The following is a 12,243-nucleotide window of genomic DNA, read 5'->3' as shown; positions in this document are numbered from 1 at the left end:
CGTCAGCAACAATGGAGATGAGAAGACAGTGAACTGAGTGCAGAGTCTTGCACCTGACGGAACTGTCTGTTCCGAGATTAGAGCCAAGAATCCAGAAGCTTTTCAGACAGCAAGAGACTCAAACTGCTTGCATGAGGACAATGTTGAGCATAATCAAAGATTTAAAGGGGAAATAAAGCAGTGTAGGTGTGGAGGGAGGAATCACTACCCCCACCAGGGGATCTATCAGGCTGTCCGTCCAAGCAAGGAGAGACGGAAAGCCATGCATCATCACACACTATGCTCAGAAGGCACTCAGTAAAAACAGGCCGTTCTCTCTAGGACATAAATCAGAGGTAAGATTGTGACTTAAGTGCCTTACATTAATAACAATAAACAGAAAAAATACTACCCATCCTTATAAAAAACATTATAGCCTATAAATGAGAAAGCAGGTGAAACTTCTCTATTAACTAAGATATGCTTTCATTTCAGGCATTTTAATTTCACTTGCCAGATATGCAGACTCCTCCAGCTGTCATTCACAAAGCTAACCACGCCCTTCCCCACCGGCCACTGAAACCAAGGATCTCTTGTGTGGAAAGGACAGGGCATGAGGGTTTTGAGAAGAGATATTAACTGAGCAGGTCCTTTGGAAAGTTAGGTGAGGAGCTTGGCATGAAGCAAACCTTCCCTCCTCATGAGGAGCATCAGGTGCAAACAGACAAAAAGTCCTGTAAGTTCTCACATGGACTCAATCTTAGAACAGAATAGATTCAGTCTTTTTCTTAAATGGGAGCGGTGACTAGTTGGGGGCGTGAGGGAACTTTCTGGGGTGATGGTAATTTTCTATGTCTTGATGGGAGTCTAGATTACACAGGTGTATGCATTTGTCAAAACCAACAACGTCCACTTATGATCTGCACATTTCATTGTGTGTGAATTCTTCATCAAGGCAAAACCCTGAACGTGCGCTGAGCTCTTGTTAACAACCTGCCCACTGAGTCTTTAGTGTTTAGGGGCAGGATACTGACAACTGACATTTACTCTGGATTGCATCAAAATACATGAAGGGTTGGTGGTGGATAGAAAGATGAACACATGAGCTACCACCACAACAACAACAAAAACTAGTAAAATATAAACTGTAGAATCTAGGTGGTCCATAGATGGGTTTTTTACTATACAATTCAACTTTTTTTGTATGCTTGAAATTTTTCATAAATGATTTTAAAAGTCTATTCAACACTGCAGTGGAGTTCTTAGACACTGCAAAAATAAGAAAAAGAAATAAAAGTTTAAGGTCTGAAGTGGAAAAAAATATGATTGCCTATATAGAAACAAAAAAACAAAAAAAATGAGAATCTACAGGAAACGAGCTCAACTACTGAGTGGTGGTAACAGAGTGACCGGAAATGACATTAAAAGGAATTCTCTGCCGGACTTCCCTAGTAGCGCAGTGGTTAAGAATCCGCCTGCCGGGCTTCCCTGGTGGCGCAGTGGTTGAGAATCCGCCTGCCAATGCAGGGGACACGGGTTCGAGCCCTGGTCTGGGAGGATCCCACATGCCACGGAGCAACTGGGCCCGTGAGCCACAATTGCTGAGCCTGCGCATCTGGAGCCTGTGCTCCGCAACAAGAGAGGCCACGATAGTGAGAGGCCCGCGCACCGCGATGAAGAGTGGCCCCCGCTTGCCACAACTAGAGAAAGCCCTCGCACAGAAACGAAGACCCAACACAGCCATAAATAAATAAATAAATAAATATTAAAAAAAAAAAAAAAAAAAAAAAAAAAAAGAATCCGCCTGCCGATGCAGGGGACACGGATTCAATCCCTGGTCCGGGAAGATCCCACATGCCGCGGAGCAGCTAAGCCCATGCACCACAACTACTGAGCATGCGCTCCAGACACCGTGTGCCTAGAGCCTGTGCTCCGCAACAAGAGAAGCCACTGCAAAAAGAAGCCCACGCACTGCAACAAAGAGTAGCCCCCGTTCGCGGCAACTAGAGAAAGCCTGCACGCAGCAACAACGACCCAACGCAGCCAAAAGAAAAAAAAAAAAGGGAATCCTCTGGCGTGCTTGGGAATCAAGTTGTTCTGAAAATGAAGTAAAGGAAAGGGTGAAGGGTTTATTCTGACATCCCCAGAGAAACTGCATTTAGAGCAACCAAAGAGTTGATGAGGGAAAGTTACTTTGATTAAAAAAAATCCCCAATAACAAATGCAAACAGAACAACAGAATTAGAACATCGCCAGCTTGCAGGCCCTAGCGGATGAGTCCAGGCAATGAACACCGAGGCTGCTAGGGCCCAGCAGTGCAGCTGGTGGAGAACTTTCTAATGACAGATCAGGCTGGGAAGGCCTGACCTCAGCAATCTCACCATTGCAGAGGGAGATGGGAAAGGCAGGCTGTGCCTCCTGATTGGCGGCAACAGAAAGTCCCGGCACCCAAGAAGCATCTTTGCCAGAAGCAAAGCTGACTGGTGCGGCCTGGAGCTCTCCTACCAGCTCACAGTGAGGGCGGGGGGCCTGGCACTCCCAGAGCGAGAAACACCTTGTCCGGGAGCATAAAGGAGGAGCCTCTAGAGAGGTGATAAGGGCACATCAGTGAAATGTGTCAGATCCCTATTTGGACAGAATGTAGAAAGGGCATTACTTAGGAGACAACCAGGAACATTGGAATGCTGACTACATATTTGATAGAACTCGTCCTAAGCTTTCAGGTGTGATGCTGGTATTGTAGTAACATTGTTTTAAAAGACCCCATCTCTCAGAGGTGTACGACGAAGTATTTCCAAAGGCAATAACGCAACGTCTACGGTTTACTTTAAATAGCAGAGTGGAAGGGGTCACCCGCACATGGAAGACAGGTGCGTCTTGGGCACTGAAGTGTCTGAGATGCTTGCCGGGGCTCACAAGGCCACTCTGTTTACTTTCAGATTTGTTTGATGTTTTTCATATTCAAAAATTAAAGAGGGGGGGCTTCCCTGGTGGCGCAGTGGTTGAGAATCTGCCTGCCAACGCAGGGGACACGGGTTCGAGCCCCGGTCTGGGAAGATCCCACATGCCGCGGAGCAACTAGGCCCGTGAGCCACAATTGCTGAGCCTGTGCGTCTGGAGCCTGTGCTCCGCAACAAGAGAGGCTGCGATAATGAGAGGCCCACGCACCGCGATGAAGAGTGGCCCCCACTTGCCGCAACTAGAGAAAGCCCTCGCACAGAAACGAAGACCCAACACAGCCATAAATAAATGAATAAATAAATAAAATTTAAAAAAAAAAAATTAAAGAGGGGCTTCCCTGGTGGCGCAGTGGTTGAGAATCTGCCTGCCAATGCAGGGGACACGGGTTCGAGCCCTGGTCTGGGAAGATCCCACATGCCGCGGAGCAACTGGGTCCGTGAGCCACAACTACTGAGCCTGTGCGTCTGGAGCCTGTGCTCCACAACAAGAGAGGCCGCGACAGTGAGAGGCCCGCACGCCGCGATGAAGAGTGGCCCCCACTCGCCGCAACTAGAGAAAGCGCTCGCACAGAAACGAAGACCCAACACAGCCAAAAATAATAAATAAATAAATAAAAATTAAAAAAAAATTAAAGAAACGTTTAAAACTGATCACTGGCATTCTCTCTGAGTGCAAGCAAATTGCGAAATGTTTTTTATATATATATATATATATGGGCTGTGTCGGGTCTTTGTTGCTGCATGCGAGCTTCCTCTAGTTTCAGCAAGCAGGGGCTACTCTTTGTAGCGGTGCGTGGGCTTCTCACTGCAGTGGCTTCTCTTGTTGTGGAGCATGGGCTCTAGGCACGTGGGCTTCAGTAGTTGCAGTGTGCAGGCACTAGGGGGCAGGGGTTTCAGTTGTTGTGGCACATGGGCTCAGTAGTTGTGGCTCGTGGGCTCTAGAGCACAGGCTCAGTAGTTGTGGTGCATGGCTTAGTTGCTCCACAGCATGCAGGATCTTCCCTGACCAGGGATTGAACCCGAGTCCCCTGCATTGGCAGGCGGACTCTTAACCACTGTGCCACCAGGAAAGTCCCTGAAATGCTATTTTTACACTGCCATTTGTTCTAGAAGCCAAACTTACAGTGAGTATGGGAATAAGTCTTTAAAACTCCCAGCAGAATGAGCACTCACTTTACAGAACAGCTGCAAGTCATCATATTGGGAGCTGCAGTAGTGAGTCTGATCAAACTATTCAGGTGTAACTCTAAAAACAAAACTTTTTTCTAGAACAAAACAGGAGGTGTGTTTTTCAGAGTGACTGATTTCCCCAAGTAGGCTAAGAGCTAGAGGCTGAAATGGGATTGATGGAGCTTCTTTGAATGTGTTCCCTACCACTCCGAGGTTGTCCAATTGCAGCCCGAGGTGGGAATAAGGTGGAAGCAGAGCCACGTGCCCTGCACGCTGAACTGCTCATGCCCTGGGCTCTTTCCACACAGAGCGAGGCCTTATGAGGGCCTGAGGGAAGAAAAGTAGGACCCAGGATTCTGTGCAGACAGCCACGTTCTCTAAGAAAACTGTAAGGCTTTGCTCCAGTTCAGTGTTCAGGAAAGAAAGAAGGGGCGCCCACCCAAGGCCTCCTGTTCCCAAACCAGAGAGCTGGCCACGCCCCATCCACAGCGCACCTGCTGGCTACCTGCAAATCCCCTGACATTTCCCAGCTGTTATTTTCATTGGAATTATGACAAAATTGCTGATATTGGCACAATCCAAAAGGGGAAAAAAGGAAGAGAGCTGTCCAGTTACTGAAGATGAGCCAAATGTTCAATGGTGTCAACTGTCCCAAATCTGGGTCCTGGACCAAGTGGTGGTGGCGGGGGCAAGGTTTCACCAGTGAAAACCGCTTAACAGTGTTTAAGCCGAAAGGCTGACGCTTACCTCACTGTCCTGCGTAAACGGACCAGGGTGAGACCCACTCTCTCCATCCTGGAACAGCGCTTTTCACCAAATTAAAGCCTGGGACGCGCTGACGTAGTAAGACCTTCACGTAAGCCTCTCAACTAAACCACACACGCACGCTTGGAACGCAGGAAGAAGGGGCCCGGACCACGGAGAGTCCAGAAGGTCCAAGGCCTGGAGAGGTCCGCTGTGTGACGAGAATCGGGTTTTGTTTCCTGTGTCACTGCTTTCATCCCTCAAGCCTCCTGCCTTTCTTGAGGCACATCAAACAGCTCTTCCTCAGATGAAAGGAGATTTCTTGCCATCAAAAAATACAAAACCCAAGACACAGCACAAAGGCGACGGGTAGAAGGATATTGAACTAGCCAGGCCCCGATGAAGCGCCAAGTGCCTGGCGAGGGCCCAGTGACTCCCCTGCCCCACGTTCTGCAGACCCACCCAAGCACTCGGCACAGGAGATGAAGAGGTCAGGTCAGAAGCTCTTTGCACCCACACTCCTCCTCCTGCTCAGCCTCCACACCCGCAGCTGGGTGTCCTTGAAGCTCAGACCTCGAGACCGTCACGTCCCACCCTGCCTGCTCGACACCACCTCACAGATGGGCCCTCCTTTAAGGACTGTCTCCATGACCATCTGTGGGATCCAGGCATCCCTGGCCGGTGCCTCCTGCTGGGCAGCGGTGCAGAGAGCAGGTCAACCTTGGGCCTGGCCAGAGACAGGTCCCTACTTGGTGGCTTGACCCCCTGCTACCCCCCCAGCCCCAAAGACCTCCACCCTCCCAAATCGCAACAGGCGGGTCCCTGCCCCCAACCCAGACGGGGCCTCAACCTTGCCTGCAACCCACATCTGCCTAGCTGAGACCTCATCCCAGGGAAGGAATCGCCTTCCCACAAGGCAAGTCCCGCGGCCTCAGTAAGCCCAGGGCTTTTAGAAGCCTGTTGTGAACACAGGCTCCACGTGCCCTGGCCCAGCTCACGTCCCTTCACCTTTGATTTCCTTTATTAAAACTAACTTATTAAAACTAACGTATTTATCCTTAATTGAAAGCAAAAATGTTTAGTGAAGATAATTGGAACCAGAGAGAAGAAGGAAGTGACCTGCTCACCCAGAGGTAAATCTGGTTAACCCCTTAGTCATGGATTTCAAAACAGATCTGCTAGATTTTTTTAGAGGCAAAATGGAATACAGGACACACTGCTTAACACATCATAAACACGGCTTCACTCGTTAAACAGCACTGTGGTCACTGACTTCTATCATTTAGTAACCCAGAGCAGAGATGCACATTACTTAACCAGCTCCCCACCTGAGCCTCTGACACACCTCCGTTTCCATCCCCAACACAGTAAGGAGCCCTGTCCCAGCCTGCCCGCACCTTCCCGGTCCTGCAGTAGGAACCCTAAGGGGAGCAGGCTGCCGGCAGGCACGTGACTGCGCTCCAGGGAGGTCGCAGCAACTCACCTGCCCCGTGGTACCCAGCCCCCAACACCCAACCTGTCCAGTCTTGAGAAAACACCAGACAAGCCCATTTTGTCTGCAGTCCAGCTGTGGTGGCCAGTGCTGGGTCAGGAAGATATCTATGGGGGGCTGGGCGAAGCGCCCCCTGGGCTCTGAACCGACTTGGAAGCTATGTTGAGATCTTTTTCAAGGTGTTGTTGACACATTTCACCAGGACAAGCTGCCTGAAGAGGACAGACTCAGGGACTCTGCCTCAGACCACCCGGGAACAATGCGTGGCCGTGGCCGACGCCCATCCTGCCGCTGCCTGGGCCCGGGCCGAGGAGAGCAGAGCCAGGCAGCCCATGGCCCTCGCTGTGCGGTTGCCGTTGCTGGGGGGGAACTGACTGCGGAGGTTCTGCTCAGCGCTCTCCCGGGTCCGCGCCAAGGCCCAGAGCGTGGGCTGATGCCAGAGGAGGCCCCATGAGCCTCACTACCCGCGATCGCCCAGACACCAGGGCGCACACGCACTTGTTTCACAGACAATCAAAGGAAACAAGGACTCGGGTTTCTCAATGTGCGTGTGCACCACCAGCGTGGTCTCCTGAGCGGGTGCCCGGAGCAGGCATGAGGCTTCCCTCCAGGGGGCTGACCGCCTGCCCGCCCCCGTGCCAGGTCGGGGGACCCGGAGTCCCCATCCCACACGCAGGCTCCGAGCCGTGATCAAGTTCCTCTCGGGACCAGGTCTGTACACTGCGGGGAGGGGCACCAGTGCACAAGGAAGATCCATGTCAGGAGTGGCAGGGATTTGGGCCGGGGAAGGACAAGGCCGGGGCAGCAGCTGGAGGAGCCCCCGGGGATGTGCAGGATGCCAGCGGCAGGGGAGCATGCGACTCCAGGGGCCACGTCCCATAGCAGGAACAGCCCGTACGGAGGCCCATAAGGGTCAGTGGACATCACACAAATTTTACCCCTGAATCCTGTTTGTATGTCAGTCTTCTAAATGCTCAAACGACAGGCATTGAGGCTGCAAACGAATGGAAAACCCTGTCAAACGGACATCAATCTGAGATTAGCCAACATGTCCGTAATAAGTACAGGATCCTGCTTTAAAAGAGGTATAACATTCTTGGTAAGAGGAGGACACAGCCATCAAGAAGAGATTTGTCTGATGCACTTGGGAGCCATTAATGGTACTAAAGCTGCATCGGTGTCTGTCTCCATTCAATGAACCCACACGGACAAGAGCTGCTATTGTAACAGCAACAAAGCATGGTTTCCTCGTTTAAAATTTCTGTTTTAAAATATCAAAGCATTTACAAAAGAAACTGGCACACAGCTGCTGCTCCAGAGCTAACCTAACAATGCCTCTCCCTGTTACTGTGCTGCCAAAGGTCAGGCTTGCCGACGCTGTGTTCCTCCCGCACCCGACAATGGGGCATTGCAGCCAGGAAGCTCCAGGGACACACACCAGACTCTGGAGGTTCCAGGCCAGCCAGTGGCTGTGATGGTGTCCAGTGAGACCAAGAGCTCTTCTCTGGCTCCTCAGTGCTTTTCAGGATTCAGGACACACAGGTGTTTACCTGGCAAGGAAGCAGTACTGGGGCAAGGTGAATAAAATCAGCCTGTTCACCTTGCCTCAGACAGGTGACTATTAATGCTGGAGAAGTAAAGAGAAGGACCCATCTCGCCAGATGCTTTTAGCTGTTTTATATAAATGTGATCAAGAAAAGGGCTTAAAAATGATCCTCCCTGAGAATACTGCTCCAGAACACAACAGGGAGGAAGGCAGTGGAGACATGGATGCATCTATGGCCTTACCCCCAGCACAACAAGCCACCTGCCCTGTGAACCACAAGGATCCCAGAGATGGGGAGAGGGACCAGTCAGTCAGTGGTACCTAATCTGGCAGAGTTAACCTGCCCACCATCTCCAAATCCAAGGGGTCAAAAGCATGCACTCCAGGTGGTAACAGCACCCAAAGAGAAATCTCTATGGAGGGGAAGAAGGCACTGATAGATTATCTAATGTGTCTGATTCAGTAAAAAAAAAAAACAAAACAGTTATCGGGAGGGGTCAAGCAGTTGTGCTGTTGAATTTGGAACAAACTGCTGAATGAAACATGATCAGAGATGAAAAACAAAGCAAACCAAAAAAAGAAGAGGCAACTAAGGAATTCCCTGGTGGTCCAGTGGTTAGGATTCCATGCTTTCACTGTCCGGGTTTAATCCCTGGTCGGGGAACTGAGATCCCGTAAGCTGTGTGGCATGGCCAAAAAAAAAAAAAAAAAGCAAGGAAAAAATGTTTAAAAAAAAACAAAAACGAAGAGGCAACTATTAACTCCAGGAAAAACAAAGAGTTATTAGGGAATTCCCTGGTGATCCAGTGGTTACGGCTCTGTGCTTCCACTGCAGGGGGCCCAGGTTCGATCCCTGGTTGGGGAACTAAGATCCTGTAAGCTGCATGGCTCCCCCAAAAACAGATATTAGAGGGACTTCCCTGCTGGCGCAGTGGTTAAGAATCCACCTGCCAGTGCAGGGGACATGGGTTCAAGCCCTGGTCCAGGAAGATCCCACATGTTGTGGAGCAACTAAGCCCGTGCACCACAACCACTGAGCCTGCGCTCTAGAGCCTGCGAGCCACAACTACTGAGCCCACGTGCCACAACTACTGAAGCCCGCGTGCCTACAGCCTGTGCTCTGCAACTAGAGAAAAGCCTGCATGCAGCAACAAAGACCCAACGCAGCCAAAAAAAAAAAAAGTTATTAGAAAAAAATCATTATACATAACTATCAGCTCAGCAATCAATAATATTACATAGTTGTAATAATGTAAAGACTGAATATTAATTTAATAAAAATTACATTTGTGACAGCTGAACTGAGATAGAGGAAGAGCATTAGAAGTGTGAGAGAGCAATAACAGGAAGTACACGGATAATGTCTAGAGGTGATACAGTAAGAATAATCTATATAAACATGTTAGTCAGAACTGCTTGAGGAGATGAAGGAGTTACCCTGAGAACAGGATGGGGTGAGTGCAGGTAAAAGAAGGGAAGCTGTTTTTGTTAGAAGCTGTGTAATACAACTTGAATTTCTAATCTACTCTCATGTCTAACTTAAAAAAAATAATAAAGAACAATCGGGCTTCCCTGCTGGCACAGTGGTTAAGAATCCGCCTGCCAATGCAGGGGACATGGGTTCGAGCCCTGGTTCAGGAAGATCCCACATGCCGCGGAACAACTAAGCCCGTGTGCCACAACTACTGAGCAGGTAAGAAGAATGGACAATTAATGAGTTAATCAACTCAAGATCTTAGAAAATATTAAACCCCTTCCTCCCAGAAAGAGGAAGCAACCTGTAAAAAGTAAAATTTAATGAGCCAGAACACATTTTTAAAAAATCTGATAAATAAAGCCAGTTCTTTGAAAGGACCCATATGGCTACTGTGATGTGGGGGGAGGGAGGAGCCAAACACGCACTTGGCATCACAGGAGAGTCGAGGCAGCACCATGGCTGGGGGAGTGGTGAGGCCAGGGCATGAGCAGGAGGGCGGCTGGCCAGCAGGCAGACCCTGGGCTGCAGGACTAACAGCAAGTCTCTGGAAAATGGGTGGTGATGAACCTGCCTTCAATGGCCAGGGTGCTGGCACCCAGGAGCCTCCACAGTCAACTGCGATGCTGTCTTTATTAATTATACTGTGAACTGAAAAGGCAATGCTAGTCCAACATCTACACAATTTAATAAAAATAAAAGGTTATTTAGAAGATTCCAGACAAAACACCCCCAAAAGGATTCAGGACTGGAAATATGAATCACAGCCACAAAATGCTTCTTTGGTATTCTAGAATTCTGCACATTCTGTTTTAGAAGCAGAAACGGGTAACTAGATGGGAAAAATTTAGAACAAGCAAAGTGTTAATAATCATGTGAACAAGAAAAAAGTCTTTAAAATATATTTTCTTTTAGGTTCCACTAAGTAATTTTCACTGGATATTACCAAGTGAAAAAAAGAGAAGGGCAGAAATGCATATACCACGGCGCGCCTGGTCTGTGCTTGTGTGCAGATCTGAGCGGGCTCCAGGGTAAGGAAGGCATGATCAGGTAGGTGGTTACCGTGGGGATGGCACCTTCAGTCTCCCCCGGCTCCAGCCCCTCACCTGCTGCTCCCTCCCCTCCAGCAATGGACAGTGATCTCTGGGCAGCACGTCTCCTGCACTGCATTCCCCATGACCGGGAGGGGGATGGAGAGGAAAGAGCAAGGCCACACTGGCCCACACCAAGGAGGAGACTCAGACCAAAGGGGGCAGGCGGGCGCTGGGAGCCCCCAGCGGGGAGGGTCACCAAGGGCCACTCACAGTGAGAATACTAATGGCGCCTGTTTCTCTCACTTTGGAAATGACCACCTCTGCTGGGTCACATGGCGGCCCTGAGAGTCACCTGACCCAGGCTCTCTGTCCTTTCTAAGAAGAACACAAGACATGAGATCAAGACCGACACTGCCTAGCAGAGCTCACATTCCAGGGGGTAGGTTGGAGGGTCGGGAAGGGGTCAGCAGGGACAGGCTCCCCGGAAGGGTCTGCAGCCTGGTGAGCTCACAGGACAGGGCGGCTGCGGCTGCCTCTGATGACGGGAATAATTTAATCACAAGAAACTGCTTTATTGGACATGGGGCTGGGGGGAGAACTAGATGAACCATGAATTAAAGTGGAGGATATGAGAACCAGGCAAAGCTTGGAGCTGGGGCCGGTGAGGGTCTGGAAATGGTTTGGTGGCCCTGCTGTGGCCAAGGCAGCTCTGAGCCATGAGGCTGGCTAATCGCTTCCTGCAGGCAGGCTCCACTCCAGCACCAATGGGTTTTAATAAAAACTTCCAATTGGGCCAGTAAACCCTTCATTAAGCTGTTTTCAAAGCATGAATTTAAGAGAGGTAAAGGTCACAGGGAGCATTTAATTTGCAACAGCTGGCAGGAGGTGCGGCTGTGACAGGGGACGTGGGGTCTGGGGGTCCAGGCCGCGTAAACATCTGACCTGCCCTCGACCTGCCTGGAAACAGACTTAACACACAGGAGTGAGGGTGGCCCACTCGGCAAGAGCACAGCAGAGCACGGCACCAAGGTATGGCGGCAGGTGACAGACCTAAACACAGCCTGTCTGCTCACGTCCTGCCCGCAGCCCAGGCTCTCCACGCCCCGCACAGGAGGCGTGGCCCCACTGCACAGCAGCTCAGCTGCCAGACACCTACCTGCCCAGGATGCTGCTCGCCTGCCCTGCCTCCCCGGCCTCACCCGCACGGGCCACCGCAGCCTAGGCGTGTTTATTTTAAACGCTGCGACCCACTCCGTGCACCTGCCGAGAGGACCTGGTGTGCTCCCGGCTCACATGGCACAATCCGAGTGGTCAGCCCTCACCGTCTCTGTTGTGGTCCTGTTCCCTGACCCTGCAGTTTGAGGCGGGACCCCAACACTTGCCCAGTCCCAAGGAAGACTGTGCACTAGCTGACACTTAGTTTTCACGTTAGGCTAAATCAAAAATTCATCCACTGAGCTTCTCAATAAAACCAAGGATCCCTAAATGTCCAATTCTTAGCCTGATGGGCCTGCAGTAAAACAGTGAACACTTATCCTCAAAAGGAACATCCTGGGCATGGAGCCTTTCGGAATCCTTCCTTAAAATTCCCTCTTCCCCCTCCCTCCCAACCAGAGTTGAGAAATAGGGAAATATGTCCCTTAAGAGAAAACTCCTAAGGAGTGAATCAAACGTACTTATGTTGTGCCTGTCGGGACAGCAAGGCTCCTGACAGATGAATCTCAGTGCTGAAAAGTGGAGACAGGGATGGAGGTGCCTGGAGGTCACTTGCCTGGAGGTCACCTGCCGGGAGGTCATCCCCTCGAGGTCACCTGCCAGGAGGTCACCACCTGGAGGTCACCTGC

The sequence above is a fragment of the Balaenoptera acutorostrata genome, chromosome 15, assembly GCF_949987535.1.
Source record: "Balaenoptera acutorostrata chromosome 15, mBalAcu1.1, whole genome shotgun sequence".
Lineage (NCBI taxonomy): Eukaryota > Metazoa > Chordata > Mammalia > Artiodactyla > Balaenopteridae > Balaenoptera > Balaenoptera acutorostrata.
This window is presented reverse-complemented; position numbering follows the sequence as displayed.